The sequence below is a fragment of the Stenella coeruleoalba genome (assembly GCF_951394435.1).
Source record: "Stenella coeruleoalba genome assembly, contig: scaffold_85, whole genome shotgun sequence".
NCBI classification, from domain to species: domain Eukaryota; kingdom Metazoa; phylum Chordata; class Mammalia; order Artiodactyla; family Delphinidae; genus Stenella; species Stenella coeruleoalba.
Window position 1 is genome coordinate 399,809 of NW_027646009.1, and position 20,575 is coordinate 420,383.

The following is a 20,575-nucleotide window of genomic DNA, read 5'->3' on the forward strand; positions in this document are numbered from 1 at the left end:
TTTTAGATGTTTCAGGAAACACCATACACTTCTCCCAAGTGTCTGTTGGCAATTTACATCCCGCCCATCAGCATAACAAGGCTCCCAGTTCTCCATGGCCTGTCCTGCCTTTCTGGATTTTACACTTTTTTCAGATGGCCCTTTTGACCGGGGGGAAGTGAGACTTCATTGTAGTGCAGATTTCCTTTGCAAGCTTGCTTGGTTGGCCAAAAAGGGCGTATGCGTTTTTTCCTGAATATATTCAGGAAAAAACGCATACGCCCTTTTTGGCCAAGTGCATCATTGTGGACGTTCTGCCTCTTTTCCTATGCTTTCAATGCAATTCCAGTCTACCTCCTGAAATCGGTTTCCTGCAATTCTGCCCCGCTTTCAAGTCCTCTTGGCAGCCTTACTTCAGTCTATTTTTGGACGATAGCTGTCATTTATAACTCTGCAGGTTTGTGAATTACAGTGCCCCTGAGCTCCTTTCTTCAACTCGCTTTCTTGTGACCTGGCTGCAACACCGCAGGATGGCTTCAGGCCCTAATCTGGTTCCGGCACGGCACGCTGAGCCTTTGGTTATTTCCTCTTCCTGGTGGGAAATGAGAGTTAAATTTGCCCGTCCAGACACCTCCAGCTAGTCTCTCATTGGTTCTCGCTATTCCTGTTCATCTTCCGCAGAAATTGCAAACTGGGCCAAACAGGAGGTTAAAGGCGCTGACTCTCCAAGTGGGGAGAGTGTTAGTAAAGTGTCTGGAATGTTGCACCCGAGTACCAGGGGAGGAAAACTGAGACATATTTGAACACGTCTCCCGTTCACATGGTTGATCATACTTGGGTTCCACATGCATGTTTTAGCTGAAGGAAGAATACCTTAAACCTGGAGAGTTAAGACCCGTGTAATGGGTACCATGCAATATGACTTCAAAGGGTCTTCATTTGCTCACCGAACCTCTCCAATCCTATCACTGCTGCGTTTATGCCCCTGTACACATGCTTGATTCTCTTTCGGAGACATAGCAATCCATAGGTTTTAAGATACTTACTAGTCAGGTACATTCTTAGGCGTTTAATATGCGGTGTTGAGTCCATTTCGTTGAGCAAGGAGTAGCTCTTGTCTATTCCATATTTGGCTTAAGGAACTTTATCTGTGCTCATTTCAATCTCTGGTTTTATGCAGCAACCCAACTCACCTTTACCCTTAAGCAAGCATAAGTTGGTTTTCTAAATTTGAGACCCTGTTCTGTTCTGTAATTCAGTTCCTGTGTAGCCAAGTTTCCATTCCGTGTATTACTGATATCTTATGATGTTTCTTTTTCTGTGTGACTTATTTCAGTTAGAATCATCATACCTGAATCCACTCATTGTGCTGCTAAGGGCCTGATGACATAGATTTCATTGCTGAGTGATATTGCTTTGTAAGTGAATACCACAACTTCTTTATCCATTTGTCAATTTCTGCGATGTTGAACTTGTACTGTAAACGAGGTTCTTGTAAACAGAGCCGTTCCAAACTTTGGGGTGGCTGTGTCTTTTTGATTTTAATTTCCCTAAGCTATAGGACCATAAGTGGAAGTGCCCTAGGCTCTGTTGCTTTGTTTTTTAGATGTTTCAGGAAACACCATACACTTCTCCGGAGTGTCTGTAGGCAATTTACATCCCGCCCATCAGCATAACAAGGCTCCCAGTTCTCCATGGCCTGTCCTGCCTTTCTGGATTTTACACTTTTTTCAGATGGCCCTTTTGACCGGGGGGAAGTGAGACTTCATTGTAGTGCAGATTTCCTTTGCAAGCTTGCTTGGTTGGCCAAAAAGGGCGTATGCGTTTTTTCCTGAATATATTCAGGAAAAAACGCATACGCCCTTTTTGGCCAAGTGCATCATTGTGGACGTTCTGCCTCTTTTCCTATGCTTTCAATGCAATTCCAGTCTACCTCCTGAAATCGGTTTCCTGCAATTCTGCCCCGCTTTCAAGTCCTCTTGGCAGCCTTACTTCAGTCTATTTTTGGACGATAGCTGTCATTTATAACTCTGCAGGTTTGTGAATTACAGTGCCCCTGAGCTCCTTTCTTCAACTCGCTTTCTTGTGAGCTGGCCGCAACACCGCAGGATGGCTTCAGGCCCTAATCTGGTTCCGGCCCGGCATGCTGAGCCTTTGGTTAATTCGTCTTCCTGGTGGGAAATGAGAGTTAAATTTGCCCGTCCAGACACCTCCAGCTAGCCTCTCATTGGTTCTCGCTATTCCTGTTCATCTTCCGCAGAAATTGCAAACTGGGCCAAACAGGAGGTTAAAGGGACTGACTCTCCAAGTCGGGAGAGTGTTAGTAAAGCGTCTGGAATGTTGCACCCGAGTACCAGGGTAGGAAAACTGAGACATATTTGAACACGTCTCCCGTTCACATGGTTGATCATACTCTGGGTTCCACATGCATGTTTTAGCTGAAGGAAGAATACCTTAAACCTGGAGAGTTGAGACCCGTGGAATGGGTACCATGCAATATGACTTCAAAGGGTCTTCATTTGCTCACTGAACTTCTCCAATCCTATCACTGCTGCGTTTATGCCCCTGTACACACGCTTGATTCTCTTTTGGAGACATAGCAATCCATAGGTTTTAAGATACTTACTAGTCAGGTACATTCTTAGGCGTTTAATATGCGGTGTTGAGTCCATTTCGTTGAGCAAGGAGTAGCTCTTGTCTATTCCATATTTGGCTTAAGGAACTTTATCTGTGCTCATTTCAATCTCTGGTTTTATGCAGCACCCCAACTCACCTTTCCCCTTAAGCAAGCATAAGTTGGTTTTCTAAATTTGAGACCCTGTTCTGTTCTGTAATTCAGTTCCTGTGTAGCCAAGTTTACATTCCGTGTATTAGTGATATCTTATGATGTTTCTTTTTCTGTGTGACTTATTTCAGTTAGAATCATCTACCTGAATCCACTCATTATGCTGCTACGGGCCTGAAGACATAGATTTCATTGCTGAGTGATACTGTATTGTACGTAAGTACCACAAGTTCTTTATCCATTTTTCACTTTCTGTGATATTGAACTTGTACGGTAAACGAGGTTCTTGTAAACAGAGGCGTCCCAAACTTTGGGGTGGCTGTGTCTTTTTGATTTTAATTTCCCTAAGCTATAGGACCATAAGTGGAAGTGCCCTAGGCTCTGTTGCTTTGTTTTTTAGATGTTTCAGGAAACACCATACACTTCTCCCGAGTGGTTGTTGGCAATTTACATCCCGCCCATCAGCATAACAAGGCTCCCAGTTCTCCATGGCCTGTCCTGCCTTTCTGGATTTTACACTTTTTTCAGATGGCCCTTTTGACCGGGGGGAAGTGAGACTTCATTGTAGTGCAGATTTCCTTTGCAAGCTTGCTTGGTTGGCCAAAAAGGGCGTATGCGTTTTTTCCTGAATATATTCAGGAAAAAACGCATACGCCCTTTTTGGCCAAGTGCATCATTGTGGACGTTCTGCCTCTTTTCCTATGCTTTCAATGCAATTCCAGTCTACCTCCTGAAATCGGTTTCCTGCAATTCTGCCCCGCTTTCAAGTCCTCTTGGCAGCCTTACTTCAGTCTATTTTTGGACGATAGCTGTCATTTATAACTCTGCAGGTTTGTGAATTACAGTGCCCCTGAGCTCCTTTCTTCAACTCGCTTTCTTGTGAGCTGGCCGCAACACCGCAGGATGGCTTCAGGCCCTAATCTGGTTCCGGCCCGGCATGCTGAGCCTTTGGTTAATTCCTCTTCCTGGTGGGAAATGAGAGTTAAATTTGCCCGTCCAGACACCTCCAGCTAGCCTCTCATTGGTTCTCGCTATTCCTGTTCATCTTCCGCAGAAATTGCAAACTGGGCCAAACAGGAGGTTAAAGGGACTGACTCTCCAAGTCGGGAGAGTGTTAGTAAAGCGTCTGGAATGTTGCACCCGAGTACCAGGGTAGGAAAACTGAGACATATTTGAACACGTCTCCCGTTCACATGGTTGATCATACTCTGGGTTCCACATGCATGTTTTAGCTGAAGGAAGAATACCTTAAACCTGGAGAGTTGAGACCCGTGGAATGGGTACCATGCAATATGACTTCAAAGGGTCTTCATTTGCTCACCGAACCTCTACAATCCTATCACTACTGCGTTTATGCCCCTGTACACACGCTTGATTCTCTTTTGGAGACATAGCAATCCATAGGTTTTAAGATACTTACTAGTCAGGTACATTCTTAGGCGTTTAATATGCGGTGTTGAGTCCATTTCGTTGAGCAAGGAGTAGCTCTTGTCTATTCCATATTTGGCTTAAGGAACTTTATCTGTGCTCATTTCAATCTCTGGTTTTATGCAGATCCCAACTCACCTTTCCCCTTATGCAAGCATAAGTTGGTTTTCTAAATTTGAGACCCTGTTCTGTTTTGTAATTCAGTTCCTGTGTAGCCAAGTTTACATTCCGTGTATTACTGATATCTTATGATGTTTCTTTTTCTGTGTGACTTATTTCAGTTAGAATCATCGTACCTGAATCCACTCATTATGCTGCTACGGGCCTGATGACATAGATTTCATTGCTGAGTGATACTGCATTGTACGTAAGTACCACAAGTTCTTTATCCATTTTTCACTTTCTGTGATATTGAACTTGTACGGTATACGAGGTTCTTGTAAACGGAGGCGTCCCAAACTTTGGGGTGGCTGTGTCTTTTTGATTTTAATTTCCCTAAGCTATAGGACCATAAGTGGAAGTGCCCTAGGCTCTGTTGCTTTGTATTTTAGATGTTTCAGGAAACACCATACACTTCTCCCGAGTGTCTGTTGGCAATTTACATCCCGCCCATCAGCATAACAAGGCTCCCAGTTCTCCATGGCCTGTCCTGCCTTTCTGGATTTTACACTTTTTTCAGATGGCCCTTTTGACCGGGGGGAAGTGAGACTTCATTGTAGTGCAGATTTCCTTTGCAAGCTTGCTTGGTTGGCCAAAAAGGGCGTATGCGTTTTTTCCTGAATATATTCAGGAAAAAACGCATACGCCCTTTTTGGCCAAGTGCATCATTGTGGACGTTCTGCCTCTTTTCCTATGCTTTCAATGCAATTCCAGTCTACCTCCTGAAATCGGTTTCCTGCAATTCTGCCCCGCTTTCAAGTCCTCTTGGCAGCCTTACTTCAGTCTATTTTTGGACGATAGCTGTCATTTATAACTCTGCAGGTTTGTGAATTACAGTGCCCCTGAGCTCCTTTCTTCAACTCGCTTTCTTGTGACCTGGCTGCAACACCGCAGGATGGCTTCAGGCCCTAATCTGGTTCCGGCACGGCACGCTGAGCCTTTGTTTATTTCCTCTTCCTGGTGGGAAATGAGAGTTAAATTTGCCCGTCCAGACACCTCCAGCTAGTCTCTCATTGGTTCTCGCTATTCCTGTTCATCTTCCGCAGAAATTGCAAACTGGGCCAAACAGGAGGTTAAAGGCGCTGACTCTCCAAGTGGGGAGAGTGTTAGTAAAGCGTCTGGAATGTTGCACCCGAGTACCAGGGGAGGAAAACTGAGACATATTTGAACACGTCTCCCGTTCACATGGTTGATCATACTTGGGTTCCACATGCATGTTTTAGCTGAAGGAAGAATACCTTAAACCTGGAGAGTTAAGACCCGTGTAATGGGTACCATGCAATATGACTTCAAAGGGTCTTCATTTGCTCACCGAACCTCTCCAATCCTATCACTGCTGCGTTTATGCCCCTGTACACATGCTTGATTCTCTTTCGGAGACATAGCAATCCATAGGTTTTAAGATACTTACTAGTCAGGTACATTCTTAGGCGTTTAATATGCGGTGTTGAGTCCATTTCGTTGAGCAAGGAGTAGCTCTTGTCTATTCCATATTTGGCTTAAGGAACTTTATCTGTGCTCATTTCAATCTCTGGTTTTATGCAGCACCGCAACTCACCTTTACCCTTAAGCAAGCATAAGTTGGTTTTCTAAATTTGAGACCCTGTTCTGTTCTGTAATTCAGTTCCTGTGTAGCCAAGTTTCCATTCAGTGTATTACTGATATCTTATGATGTTTCATTTTCTGTGTGACTTATTTCAGTTAGAATCATCATACCTGAATCCACTCATTGTGCTGCTAAGGGCCTGATGACATAGATTTCATTGCTGAGTGATATTGCTTTGTAAGTGAATACCACAACTTCTTTATCCATTTGTCAATTTCTGCGATGTTGAACTTGTACTGTAAACGAGGTTCTTGTAAACAGAGCTGTTCCAAACTTTGGGGTGGCTGTGTCTTTTTGATTTTAATTTCCCTAAGCTATAGGACCATAAGTGGAAGTGCCCTAGGCTCTGTTGCTTTGTTTTTTAGATGTTTCAGGAAACACCATACACTTCTCCCGAGTGGTTGTTGGCAATTTACATCCCGCCCATCAGCATAACAAGGCTCCCAGTTCTCCATGGCCTGTCCTGCCTTTCTGGATTTTACACTTTTTTCAGATGGCCCTTTTGACCGGGGGGAAGTGAGACTTCATTGTAGTGCAGATTTCCTTTGCAAGCTTGCTTGGTTGGCCAAAAAGGGTGTATGCGTTTTTTCCTGAATATATTCAGGAAAAAACGCATACGCCCTTTTTGGCCAAGTGCATCATTGTGGACGTTCTGCCTCTTTTCCTATGCTTTCAATGCAATTCCAGTCTACCTCCTGAAATCGGTTTCCTGCAATTCTGCCCCGCTTTCAAGTCCTCTTGGCAGCCTTACTTCAGTCTATTTTTGGAAGATAGCTGTCATTTATAACTCTGCAGGTTTGTGAATTACAGTGCCCCTGAGCTCCTTTCTTCAACTCGCTTTCTTGTGACCTGGCCGCAACACCGCAGGATGGCTTCAGGCCCTAATCTGGTTCCGGCCCGGCATGCTGAGCCTTTGGTTGATTCCTCTTCCTGGTGGGAAATGAGAGTTAAATTTGCCCGTCCAGACACCTCCAGCTAGCCTCTCATTGGTTCTCGCTATTCCTGTTCATCTTCCGCAGAAATTGCAAACTGGGCCAAACAGGAGGTTAAAGGGACTGACTCTCCAAGTCGGGAGAGTGTTAGTAAAGCGTCTGGAATGTTGCACCCGAGTACCAGGGTAGGAAAACTGAGACATATTTGAACACGTCTCCCGTTCACATGGTTGATCATACTCTGGGTTCCACATGCATGTTTTAGCTGAAGGAAGAATACCTTAAACCTGGAGAGTTGAGACCCGTGGAATGGGTACCATGCAATATGACTTCAAAGGGTCTTCATTTGCTCACGAACCTCTCCAATCCTATCACTGCTGCGTTTATGCCCCTGTACACATGCTTGATTCTCTTTCGGAGACATAGCAATCCATAGGTTTTAAGATACTTACTAGTCAGGTACATTCTTAGGCGTTTAATATGGGGTGTTGAGTTCATTTCGTTGAGCAAGGAGTAGCTCTTGTCTATTCCATATTTGGCTTAAGGAACTTTATCTGTGCTCATTTCAATCTCTGGTTTTATGCAGCACCCCAACTCACCTTTACCCTTAAGCAAGCATAAGTTGGTTTTCTAAATTTGAGACCCTGCTCTGTTCTGTAATTCAGTTCCTGTGTAACCAAGTTTCCATTCCGTGTATTACTGATATCTTATGATGTTTCTTTTTCTGTGTGACTTATTTCAGTTAGAATCATCATACCTGAATCCACTCATTGTGCTGCTAAGGGCCTGATGACACAGATTTCATTGCTGAGTGATATTGCTTTGTAAGTAAATACAACAACTTCTTTACCCATTTTTCACTTTCTGCGATGTTGAACTTGTACTGTAAACGAGGTTCTTGTAAACAGAGCCGTTCCAAACTTTGGGGTGGCTGTGTCTTTTTGATTTTAATTTCCCTAAGCTATAGGACCATAAGTGGAAGTGCCCTAGGTTCTGTTGCTTTGTTTTTTAGATGTTTCAGGAAACACCATACACTTCTCCCGAGTGGTTGTTGGCAATTTACATCCCGCCCATCAGCATAACAAGGCTCCCAGTTCTCCATGGCCTGTCCTGCCTTTCTGGATTTTACACTTTTTTAGATGGCCCTTTTGACCGGGGGGAAGTGAGACTTCATTGTAGTGCAGATTTCCTTTGCAAGCTTGCTTGGTTGGCCAAAAAGGGCATATGCGTTTTTTCCTGAATATATTCAGGAAAAAACGCATACGCCATTTTTGGCCAAGTGCATCATTGTGGACGTTCTGCCTCTTTTCCTATGCTTTCAATGCAATTCCAGTCTACCTCCTGAAATCGGTTTCCTGCAATTCTGCCCCGCTTTGAAGTCCTCTTGGCAGCCTTACTTCAGTATGTTTTTGGACGATAGCTGTCATTTATAACTCTGCAGGTTTGTGAATTCCAGTGACCCTGAGCTCCTTTTTTCAACTCGCTTTCTTGTGACCTGGCCGCAACACCGCAGGATGGCTTCAGGCCCTAATCTGGTTCCAGCACGGCACACTGAGCCTTTGGTTATTTCCTCTTCCTGGTAGGAAATGAGAGTTAAATTTGCCCATCCAGACACCTCCAGCTAGTCTCTCATTGGTTCTCGCTATTCCTGTTCATCTTCCACAGAAATTGCAAACTGGGCCAAACAGGAGGTTAAAGGGACTGACTCTCCAAGTGGGGAGAGTGTTAGTAAAGCGTCTGGAATGTTGCACCCGAGTACCAGGGTACGAAAACTGAGACATATTTGAACACGTCTCCCGATCACATGGTTGATCATACTGTAGGTTCCACATGCATGTTTTAGCTGAAGGAAGAATACCTTAAACCTGGAGAGTTGAGACCCGTGGAATGGGTACCATGCAATATGACTTCAAAGGGTCTTCATTTGCTCACGAACCTCTCCAATCCTATCACTGCTGCTTTTATGCCCCTGTACACATGCTTGATTCTCTTTCGGAGACATAGCAATCCATAGGTTTTAAGATACTTACTAGTCAGGTACATTCTTAGGCGTTTAATATGCGGTGTTGAGTCCATTTCGTTGAGCAAGGAGTAGCTCTTGTCTATTCCATATTTGGCTTAAGGAACTTTATCTGTGCTCATTTCAATCTCTGGTTTTATGCAGCACCCCAACTCACCTTTACCCTTAAGCAAGCATAAGTTGGTTTTCTAAATTTGAGACCCTGTTCTGTTCTGTAATTCAGTTCCTGTGTAGCCAAGTTTCCATTCCGTGTATTACAGATATCTTATGATGTTTCTTTTTCTGTGTGACTTATTTCAGTTAGAATCATCATACCTGAATCCACTCATTGTGCTGCTAAGGGCCTGATGACACAGATTTCATTGCTGAGTGATATTGCTTTGTAAGTAGATACCACAACTTCTTTATCCATTTTTCACTTTCTGCGATGTTGAACTTGTACTGTAAACGAGGTTCTTGTAAACAGAGCCGTTCCAAACTTTGGGGTGGCTGTGTCTTTTTGATTTTAATTTCCCTAAGCTATAGGACCATAAGTGGAAGTGCCCTAGGTTCTGTTGCTTTGTTTTTTAGATGTTTCAGGAAACACCATACACTTCTCCCGAGTGGTTGTTGGCAATTTACATCCCGCCCATCAGCATAACAAGGCTCCCAGTTCTCCATGGCCTGTCCTGCCTTTCTGGATTTTACCCTTTTTTCAGATGGCCCTTTTGACCGGGGGGAAGTGAGACTTCATTGTAGTGCAGATTTCCTTTGCAAGCTTGCTTGGTTGGCCAAAAAGTGCGTATGCGTTTTTTCCTGAATATATTCAGGAAAAAACGCATACGCCCTTTTTGGCCAAGTGCATCATTGTGGACGTTCTGCCTCTTTTCCTATGCTTTCAATGCAATTCCAGTCTACCTCCTGAAATCGGTTTCCTGCAATTCTGCCCCGCTTTCAAGTCCTCTTGGCAGCCTTACTTCAGTCTATTTTTGGACGATAGCTGTCATTTATAACTCTGCAGGTTTGTGAATTACAGTGCCCCTGAGCTCCTTTCTTCAACTCGCTTTCTTGTGACCTGGCCGCAACACCGCAGGATGTCTTCAGGCCCTAATCTGGTTCTGGCATGGCACGCTGAGCCTTTGGTTAATTCCTCTTCCTGGTGGGAAATGAGAGTTAAATTTGCCCATCCAGACACCTCCAGCTAGTCTCTCATTGGTTCTCGCTATTCCTGTTCATCTTCCACAGAAATTGCAAACTGGGCCAAACAGGAGGTTAAAAGGACTGACTCTCCAAGTGGGGAGAGTGTTAGTAAAGCGTCTGGAATGTTGCACCCGAGTTCCAGGGTACGAAAACTGAGACATATTTGAACACGTCTCCCGATCACATGGTTGATCATACTGTAGGTTCCATATGCATGTTTTAGCTGAAGGAAGAATACCTTAAACCTGGGTAGTTGAAACCCGTGGAATGGGTACCATGCAATATGACTTCAAAGGGTCTTCATTTGCTCACGAACCTCTCCAATCCTATCACTGCTGCGTTTATGCCCCTGTACACATGCTTGATTCTCTTTCGGAGACATAGCAATCCATAGGTTTTAAGATACTTACTAGTCAGGTACATTCTTAGGCGTTTAATATGCGGTGTTGAGTCCATTTCGTTGAGCAAGGAGTAGCTCTTGTCTATTCCATATTTGGCTTAAGGAACTTTATCTGTGCTCATTTCAATCTCTGGTTTTATGCAGCACCCCAACTCACCTTTCCCCTTAAGCAAGCATAAGTTGGTTTTCTAAATTTGAGACCCTGTTCTGTTCTGTAATTCAGTTCCTGTGTAGCCAAGTTTACATTCCGTGTATTACTGATATCTTATGATGTTTCTTTTTCTGTGTGACTTATTTCAGTTAGAATCATCATACCTGAATCCACTCATTGTGCTGCTAAGGGCCTGATGACATAGATTTCATTGCTGAGTGATATTGCTTTGTAAGTAAATACCACAACTTCTTTATCCATTTTTCACTTTCTGCGATGTTGAACTTGTACTGTAACCGAGGTTCTTGTAAACAGAGGCGTCCCAAACTTTGGGGTGGCTGTGTCTTTTTGATTTTAATTTCCCTAAGCTATAGGACCATAAGTGGCAGTGCCCTAGGCTCTGTTCCTTTTTTTTTAGATGTTTCAGGAAACACCATACACTTCTCCCGAGTGGTTGTTGGCAATTTACATCCTGCCCATCAGCATAACAAGGCTCCCAGTTCTCCATGGCCTGTCCTGCCTTTCTGGATTTTACACTTTTTTCAGATGGCCCTTTTGACCGGGGGGAAGTGGGACTTCATTGTAGTGCAGATTTCCTTTGCAAGCTTGCTTGGTTGGCCAAAAAGGGCGTATGCGTTTTTTCCTGAATATATTCAGGAAAAAACGCATACGCCCTTTTTGGCCAAGTGCATCATTGTGGACGTTCTGCCTCTTTTCCTATGCTTTCAATGCAATTCCAGTCTACCTCCTGAAATCAGTTTCCTGCAATTCTGCCCCGCTTTCAAGTCCTCTTGGCAGCCTTACTTCAGTCTATTTTTGGACGATAGCTGTCATTTATAACTCTGCAGGTTTGTGAATTACAGTGCCCCTGAGCTCCTTTCTTCAACTCGCTTTCTTGTGACCTGGCCGCAACACCGCAGGATGTCTTCAGGCCCTAATCTGGTTCCGGGACGGCACGCTGAGCCTTTGGTTAATTCCTCTTCCTGGTGGGAAATGAGAGTTAAATTTGCCCATCCAGACACCTCCAGCTAGTCTCTCATTGGTTCTCGCTATTCCTGTTCATCTTCCACAGAAATTGCAAACTGGGCCAAACAGGAGGTTAAAGGGACTGACTCTCCAAGTCGGGAGAGTGTTAGTAAAGCGTCTGGAATGTTGCACCCGAGTACCAGGGTACGAAAACTGAGACATATTTGAACACGTCTCCCGATCACATGGTTGATCATACTCTGGGTTCCACATGCATGTTTTAGCTGAAGGAAGAATACCTTAAACCTGGGTAGTTGAAACCCGTGGAATGGGTACCATGCAATATGACTTCAAAGGGTCTTCATTTGCTCACCGAACATCTCCAATCCTATCACTGCTGCGTTTATGCCCCTGTACACATGCTTGATTCTCTTTCGGAGACATAGCAATCCATAGGTTTTAAGATACTTACTAGTCAGGTACATTCTTAGGCGTTTAATATGCAGTGTTGAGTCCATTTCGTTGAGCAAGGAGTAGCTCTTGTCTATTCCATATTGGCTTAAGGAACTTTATCTGTGCTCATTTCAATCTCTGGTTTTATGCAGCACCCCAACTCACCTTTCCCCTTAAGCAAGCATAAGTTGGTTTTCTAAATTTGAGAACCTGTTCTGTTCTGTAATTCAGTTCCTGTGTAGCCAAGTTTACATTCCGTGTATTAGTGATATCTTATGATGTTTCTTTTTCTGTGTGACTTATTTCAGTTAGAATCAACGTACCTGAATCCACTCATGATGCTGCTACGGGCCTGATGACATAGATTTCATTGCTGAGTGATACTGCATTGTACGTAAGTACCACAAGTTCTTTATCCATTTTTCACTTTCTGTGATATTGAACTTGTACGGTAAACGAGGTTCTTGTAAACAGAGGCGTCCCAAACTTTGGGGTGGCTGTGTCTTTTTGATTTTAATTTCCCTAAGCTATAGGACCATAAGTGGAAGTGCCCTAGGCTCTGTTGCTTTGTTTTTTAGATGTTTCAGGAAACACCATACACTTCTCCCGAGTGTCTGTTGGCAATTTACATCCAGCCCATCAGCATAACAAGGCTCCCAGTTCTCCATGGCCTGTCCTGCCTTTTTGGATTTTACACTTTTTTCAGATGGCCCTTTTGACCGGGGGGAAGTGAGACTTCATTGTAGTGCAGATTTCCTTTGCAAGCTTGCTTGGTTGGCCAAAAAGGGCGTATGCGTTTTTTCCTGAATATATTCAGGAAAAAATGCATACGCCCTTTTTGGCCAAGTGCATCATTGTGGACGTTCTGCCTCTTTTCCTATGCTTTCAATGCAATTCCAGTCTACCTCCTGAAATCGGTTTCCTGCAATTCTGCCCCGCTTTCAAGTCCTCTTGGCAGCCTTACTTCAGTCTATTTTTGGACGATAGCTGTCATTTATAACTCTGCAGGTTTGTGAATTACAGTGCCCCTGAGCTCCTTTCTTCAACTCGCTTTCTTTTGAGCTGGCCGCAACACCGCATGATGGCTTCAGGCCCTCATCTGTTTCCGGCACGGCACGCTGAGCCTTTGGTTATTTCCTCTTCCTGGTGGGAAATGAGAGTTAAATTTGCCCGTCCAGACACCTCCAGCTAGCCTCTCATTGGTTCTCGCTATGCCTGTTCATCTTCTGCAGAAATTGCAAACTGGGCCAAACAGGAGGTTAAAGGCGCTGACTCTCCAAGTGGGGAGAGTGTTAGTAAAGCGTCTGGAATGTTGCACCCGAGTACCAGGGGAGGAAAACTGAGACATATTTGAACACGTCTCCCGTTTACATGGTTGATCATACTTGAGTTCCACATGCATGTTTTAGCTGAAGGAAGAATACCTTAAACCTGGAGAGTTGAGACCCGTGTAATGGGTACCATGCAATATGACTTCAAAGGGTCTTCATTTGCTCACCGAACCTCTCCAATCCTATCACTGTTGCGTTTATGCCCCTGTACACATGCTTGATTCTCTTTCAGAGACATAGCAATCCATAGGTTTTAAGATACTTACTAGTCAGGTACATTCTTAGGCGTTTAATATGCGGTGTTGAGTCCATTTCGTTGAGCAAGGAGTAGCTCTTGTCTATTCTATATTTGGCTTAAGGAACTTTATCTGTGCTCATTTCAATCTCTGGTTTTATGCAGCACCCCAACTCACCTTTCCCCTTAAGCAAGCATAAGTTGGTTTTCTAAATTTGAGACCCTGTTCTGTTCTGTAATTCAGTTCCTGTGTAGCCAAGTTTACATTCCGTGTATTACTGATATCTTTTTTTTTTTTTTGCCGTAACTACCTTTATTGGTATCGCTTGTGTATCAGTTCATCAAAACCTTTGTTTCATATTTCTCGCCTTAATCCCCTGAAAGTTCCAGATGGGCAAAAATAGTTTTAAATACGCAGCTGGCTTCTGTCTTATGTGCTTAATATTATACATTTGTTGCTTGTTTTGCACATGTCTATGGCTGCACTACTTGCAAGACGAAAGTCACATATAAAAATACAGACTAATCAACACACAAAAGTCAGCCATTGTCTAGAATGTGGTTTACAATACAGAGCTTGCAGACAACACAGACTATATATATAAGTCATCTGTCTGAAAACAGAAAGTAGTGTCTCATACTGACTCCGGAGAAAGGTGCTGACACACAGGGAAACTCACTGATGATTCTCCTTTATGTTTATTAGATAGATCAATACCAAATTATTTCACATATATTATATTCAATATCTATATATATATATCTTGTAACCAAATTCTGGTTTAAAAGTCACAAACCAACATGTAAATACAAAATGTTAGGAAAGGTTTAACATACATAGGGGAAAACATGTCTTATGCCTCGCAAAGACTTTCTACAATCTAGCATAAAGGCAAATGTGGTTGAAAAAAAAGGAAATCCATATACAATTACAGAAAAACATTTAGTCAAGCCACCTAATATAAAATATTTCAGATATCATGTCCAAAAACGTCCACGTGTTGCAGAGGTCTCTACAAATCAATTAGAATGACGTCAACAAGATCTGCAAACCGAAGTCTTAGCAAGTAAACGTGACTCATGCTTTTCTCTCTGAGACAATGAGGCTTGACGTTCAGTTAAAGGCAGGTAAACACGACTATGAAGAAACCCTTCTTTACAACAGCTTAACGGTACCCATTTAGGGCAATACACCCGCTTTCCCAGCTATGTGTGCACGCAGTGTTCTGTGATAAAATGACTCAGTTACTTTAAAAAAGCATAAATGGCAAAACAAAATAACCAGAACTCCGCGAAGCTGGTAAAACCACAAAGACACTGAAATCCAGCAACTCCTGAGAGGCTGAGAGATCAAATGAATCATAAAATCTGGATGACTCTGATTTGGGGTTTAACTTTGGTTAAAACTGAAAAGTCTGAAAAGAACCAATGTTTTGGAAGAAGCAGTGTCACTTGTAAACATCCTGCCACCTAACTAAAAGGACGGCCTCTTCTTCTAGACCCACGACTTAATAAGACAGGAAGCTCTCAACACACAGCGCTGGAGAAGATGGATTCCACAAGTCAAACTTGAGTGAAACTGTTCTAATGCAATGTACCAAACACGCGTTTGTTCTTAGGAAAAATTACAAAACTAACAAATATTTTTCTCCAGAATTATAAAAGATAAAATCTATGAATCAGTACTGTTATGTGATTACAGAACAATAGCCAACTGAAAAAAAAAACAAAACACCAACCCACAGGCCGTCTACACCGTCCCCAATCCATTTCCTGCAGCCAGTACTTCCCACCTGCTCTGAGGACTGAGCCTTAGACACCGTTGACTGTATTTAAAGTTGAGTCAACAGTACTCTCTGTCTCTGGGGCAAAAGTAATGCAGCTCATTACTTACACACAACACTTGTTTCATTCTTCAGGACTTTCTTTGACGGGATTACTCAATGTTGGTTACTTTAAAGGTAACAAAAGGTGTCAGAAAAAAATGCCTTGGAATTCTTTTGCAATTCCACAAAGACACCTGGCAATCTGATACGTTCATTCCTCTCCCCATCACAATTTTTGTTTTTTAAAATTACAATTGACAACTCACGTAAGATGTAATTAATTTACTTAAAATAAGAGAGGGCTTTTCAATCAAGTATCCACGTTCCAAATAACTAAAACATTTAGTTAAATCTTTTAAATTAATCTTTTAATAAATCTTTAATTACTCGGTGCCAGTAATTAAGAGGTTGATTCCGTAAAATTCAAACTTGCACATAGGCGTGTCCCACTCAGAAAAGATTTCATACACTTAGCAACTTGTGCTTTTTGTCTCACCTTTTATAAGAAACACAGATTAATTTCAACTTCAGTTTTCCTTTCTGATGCAGACACGTGTACCTTGTGTAAGAAACGGTCTCCAGGCCACCTCCACGTGTAGACCTCAGCATTTCCTGAGAGTGTGAAGTCAACCCCTCCTCCAGGAGACTCTCGCCCTTTTGAGACATTCCCCCTTGCACCTTATGTTTGTCAGACTATGTTTACAGAAATCAGATGACTGGATGAAAACTCTACAGGACAGTCAAGGACAGACGAGAAGACGAGATGCAGAGCGGGAGCCCCTTCCTCCTCCAGTGCACCTGCTGCGGGCAACCCTCCAGGAAGGCTTGGCCTCCTCCCCTGGACCACAGACTTACTTTTCTCTGTAATAAAGCAGGTAGTACTTCAGGGGATCTGGCAGAGGGAGGCTCAGGACCTTCTCACGCAGGAAGTTCACCGGGGGCTCGGGCTTGGTGTCCGGCGGGGTTGTCACCTCTTCTTCTTGCCGCTCGTCTTCCAGGTCTCCGCAGCTGGTGTCATCAGAGGGGTTGGAGAGCCGACTGGCAAACACCTCTTTGTCCAAAAAGACAATCGTTTCCATTCGGCGGCGGCGAACTCTCCTCCGTTTAAACCTGGGAGTGTTCTTCAGTCCGTTCCCGTTTTTGTTCACAGCTTCCTGGTGGATGACCTTCTTAATGGTGCCCCGGATGGCAATGCGCGCCAGGTCCTGGAGGCTGCGAACCGCCAGGGGTGTGGACAAGTCGTGATTCTCCTGACTCCGACTGGCAGGGCTGGACGAGTGGAGCAAAAGACACAGCCAGAATCTTTTTGGTTTCCCAGGCGGAAGGACCCGTCCGAGTTATCTTAGTCAACTTCTCTTCCAGCGGCATGACCAGGACGCCCCCGACTTTGAGGAGGCTCTTCATGTACCCCTCGTGCTGCTTCTGCACGCCTGCCCCGCAGTACACCCGGTCATACTGAGAGCAGCCTGGAGAGATCTCCAGGCAATTGCCGGTGACGAAGGAGGGCTCGCAGAAGTCAAACTTGTCGAAGCTGTCACTCGTCCTGATGAAAAAGTCCAGCTTCTGCTTCGCATACTCTGTCACATCTGAATGGAGTTCCACCCCGTGGTTCACACCAAAAGGACCGAGGATGAGCCCCACCATGGAGCTGAGGTAGCCGGTGCCGCTGCCCAGGTTCAGGAAGGAAAGGCCAGGCTGCAGGTCCAGGGCCTCCATCACCTCCGAATAGATGCACGGAGCAGAGAGGTGGATGTTCCCGTGCTTCCACGCCAGGTCCTTGTACGCGTTCTCCTTAAACTCCTCGAGGTAATAGTCGGCGCGGTCAACAGCTCGGAAGGCCTGCTCCACCAGCTCGGAGCGGATGTACTGCGCCGCCTTCAGATGGTCTATCAGCTCGTCGTTGTCTTCACCAGCACTCACCGCGCCTCCCATCTTCGGGACCGCGCTTACAGAAAGCTGCCGCTGGAGAGACCTCGGGAACCCCCGGAACGCTGGAGGGCGGACCCCCGGGGAGGGGGGAGGGGCGACGGGAGACGCCTGGGACGCGGAGGGGTGTTTATCCTTGGGGGTGGGGAACGAGAGGACAGCGGAAGAGGACAGGAAGACGGGGAGAGGAGAATGCGGCCCTGGGGGAGGGTCCGGGAGCCCGGGACCACGGGAAGGGGAGGGGTGGAGAGGAGGGAGAGAGGGGGAGGGGGCCGAGGGGCCGCACCGCCCCCATACCCCGCTGCAGGCCGGGCCGAGGGCGGCGGCGGCGGCGGCGGCGGCTCAGTACCTCCTGGCTCGGCGGGCCCGCGGAATCGGCCGCTGGGCCGCACCTGCAGCTCTTCCGGCGCCCCTCGCCAGTCCGCCTCCCACTACGCAGCCCCGACCTCCGCCCTACTGATATCTTATGATGTTTCTTTTTCTGTGTGACTTATTTCAGTTAGAATCATCATACCTGAATCCACTCATTGTGCTGCTAAGGGCCTGATGACACAGATTTCATTGCTGAGTGATATTGCTTTGTAAGTAAATACCACAACTTTTTTATCCATTTTTCACTTTCTGCGATGTTGAACTTGTACTGTAAATGAGGTTCTTGTAAACAGAGCCGTTCCAAACTTTGGGGTGGCTGTGTCTTTTTGATTTTAAATTCCCTAAGCTATAGGACCATAAGTGGAAGTGCCCTAGGTTCTGTTGCTTTGTTTTTTAGATGTTTCAGGAAACACCATACACTTCTCCCGAGTGTCTGTTGGCAATTTACATCCCGCCCATCAGCATAACAAGGCTCCCAGTTCTCCATGGCCTGTCCTGCCTTTCTGGATTTTACACTTTTTTCAGATGGCCCTTTTGACCGGGGGGAAGTGAGACTTCATTGTAGTGCAGATTTCCTTTGCAAGCTTGCTTGGTTGGCCAAAAAGGGCGTATGCGTTTTTTCCTGAATATATTCAGGAAAAAACGCATACGCCCTTTTTGGCCAAGTGCATCATTGTGGACGTTCTGCCTCTTTTCCTATGCTTGAAATGCAATTCCAGTCTACCTCCTGAAATCGGTTTCCTGCAATTCTGCCCCGCTTTAAAGTCCTCTTGGCAGCCTTACTTCAGTCTATTTTTGGACGATAGCTGTCATTTATAACTCTGCAGGTTTGTGAATTACAGTGCCCCTGAGCTCCTTTCTTCAACTCGCTTTCTTGTGACCTGGCCGCAACACCGCAGGATGTCTTCAGGCCCTAATCTGGTTCTGGCACGGCACGCTGAGCCTTTGGTTAATTCCTCTTCCTGGTGGGAAATGAGAGTTAAATTTGCCCATCCAGACACCTCCACCTAGTCTCTCATTGGTTCTCGCTATTCCTGTTCATCTTCCGCAGAAATTGCAAACTGGGCCAAACAGGAGGTTAAAGGGACTGACTCTCCAAGTGGGGAGAGTGTTACTAAAGCGTCTGGAATGTTGCACCCGAGTACCAGCGTACGAAAACTGAGACATATTTGAACACGTCTCCCGATCACATGGTTGATCATACTCTAGGTTCCACATGCATGTTTTAGCTGAAGGCAGAATACCTTAAACCTGGGTAGTTGAAACCCGTGGAATGGGTACCATGCAATATGACTTCAAAGGGTCTTCATTTGCTCACGAACCTCTCCAATCCTATCACTGCTGCGTTTATGCCCCTGTACACATGCTTGATTCTCTTTCGGAGACATAGCAATCCATAGGTTTTAAGATACTTACTAGTCAGGAACATTCTTAGGCGTTTAATATGGGGTGTTGAGTCCATTTCGTTGAGAAAGGAGTAGCTCTTGTCTATTCCATATTTGGCTTAAGGAACTTTATCTGTGCTCATTTCAATCTCTGGTTTTATGCAGCACCCCAACTCACCTTTACCCTTAAGCAAGCATAAGTTGGTTTTCTAAATTTGAGACCCTGTTCTGTTCTGTAATTCAGTTCCTGTGTAGCCAAGTTTACATTCCGTGTATTACTGATATCTTATGATGTTTCTTTTACTGTGTGACTTATTTCAGTTAGAATCATCATACCTGAATCCACTCATTGTGCTGCTAAGGGCCTGATGACACAGATTTCATTGCTGAGTGATATTGCTTTGTAAGTAAATACCACAACTTTTTTATCCATTTTTCACTTTCTGCGATGTTGAACTTGTACTGTAAACGAGGTTCTTGTAAACAGAGCCGTTCCAAACTTTGGGGTGGCTGTGTCTTTTTGATTTTAAATTCCCTAAGCTATAGGACCATAAGTGGAAGTGCCCTAGGCTCTGTTGCTTTGTTTTTTAGATGTTTCAGGAAACACCATACACTTCTCCTGAGTGGTTTTTGGCAATTTACATCCCGCCCTTCAGCATAACAAGGCTCCCAGTTCTCCATGGCCTGTCCTGCCTTTCTGGATTTTACACTTTTTTCAGATGGCCCTTTTGACCGGGGGGAAGTGAGACTTCATTGTAGTGCAGATTTCCTTTGCAAGCTTGCTTGGTTGGCCAAAAAGGGCGTATGCGTTTTTTCCTGAATATATTCAGGAAAAAACGCATACGCCCTTTTTGGCCAAGTGCATCATTGTGGACGTTCTGCCTCTTTTCCTATGCTTTCAATGCAATTCCAGTCTACCTCCTGAAATCGGTTTCCTGCAATTCTGCCCCGCTTTCAAGTCCTCTTGGCAGCCTTACTTCAGTCTATTTTTGGACGATTGCTGTCATTTATAACTCTGCAGGTTTGTGAATTACAGTGCCCCTGAGCTCCTTTCTTCAACTCGCTTTCTTGTGAGCTGGCCGCAACACCGCAGGATGGCTTCAGGCCCTAATCTGGTTTCGGCACGGCACACTGAGCCTTTGGTTAATTCCTCTTCCTGGTGGGAAATGAGAGTTCAATTGGCCCGTCCAGACACCTCCAGCTAGCCTCTCATTGGTTCTCGCTATTCCTGTTCATCTTCCGCAGAAATTGCAAACTGGGCCAAACAGGAGGTTAAAGGTGCTGACTCTCCAAGTGGGGAGAGTGTTAGTAAAGCGTCTGGAATGTTGCACCCGAGTACCAGCGTAGGAAAACTGAGACATATTTGAACACGTCTCCCGTTCACATGGTTGATCATACTTGGGTTCCACATGCATGTTTTAGCTGAAGGAAGAATACCTTAA

The 20,575-nt window shown here is 44.7% G+C and overlaps 1 pseudogene across 1 annotated transcript; it reads right to left on the minus strand.

The window, feature by feature from the left end:
* Nucleotides 1-16,268: 16,268 nt before the first annotated feature.
* LOC307181395 (protein-L-isoaspartate O-methyltransferase domain-containing protein 2-like) lies at nt 16,269-17,539 on the minus strand (annotated as a pseudogene). The gene has a single exon. The product of its transcript is annotated as a protein-L-isoaspartate O-methyltransferase domain-containing protein 2-like (transcript).
* Between the last annotated feature and the right edge of the window lie 3,036 nt (nt 17,540-20,575).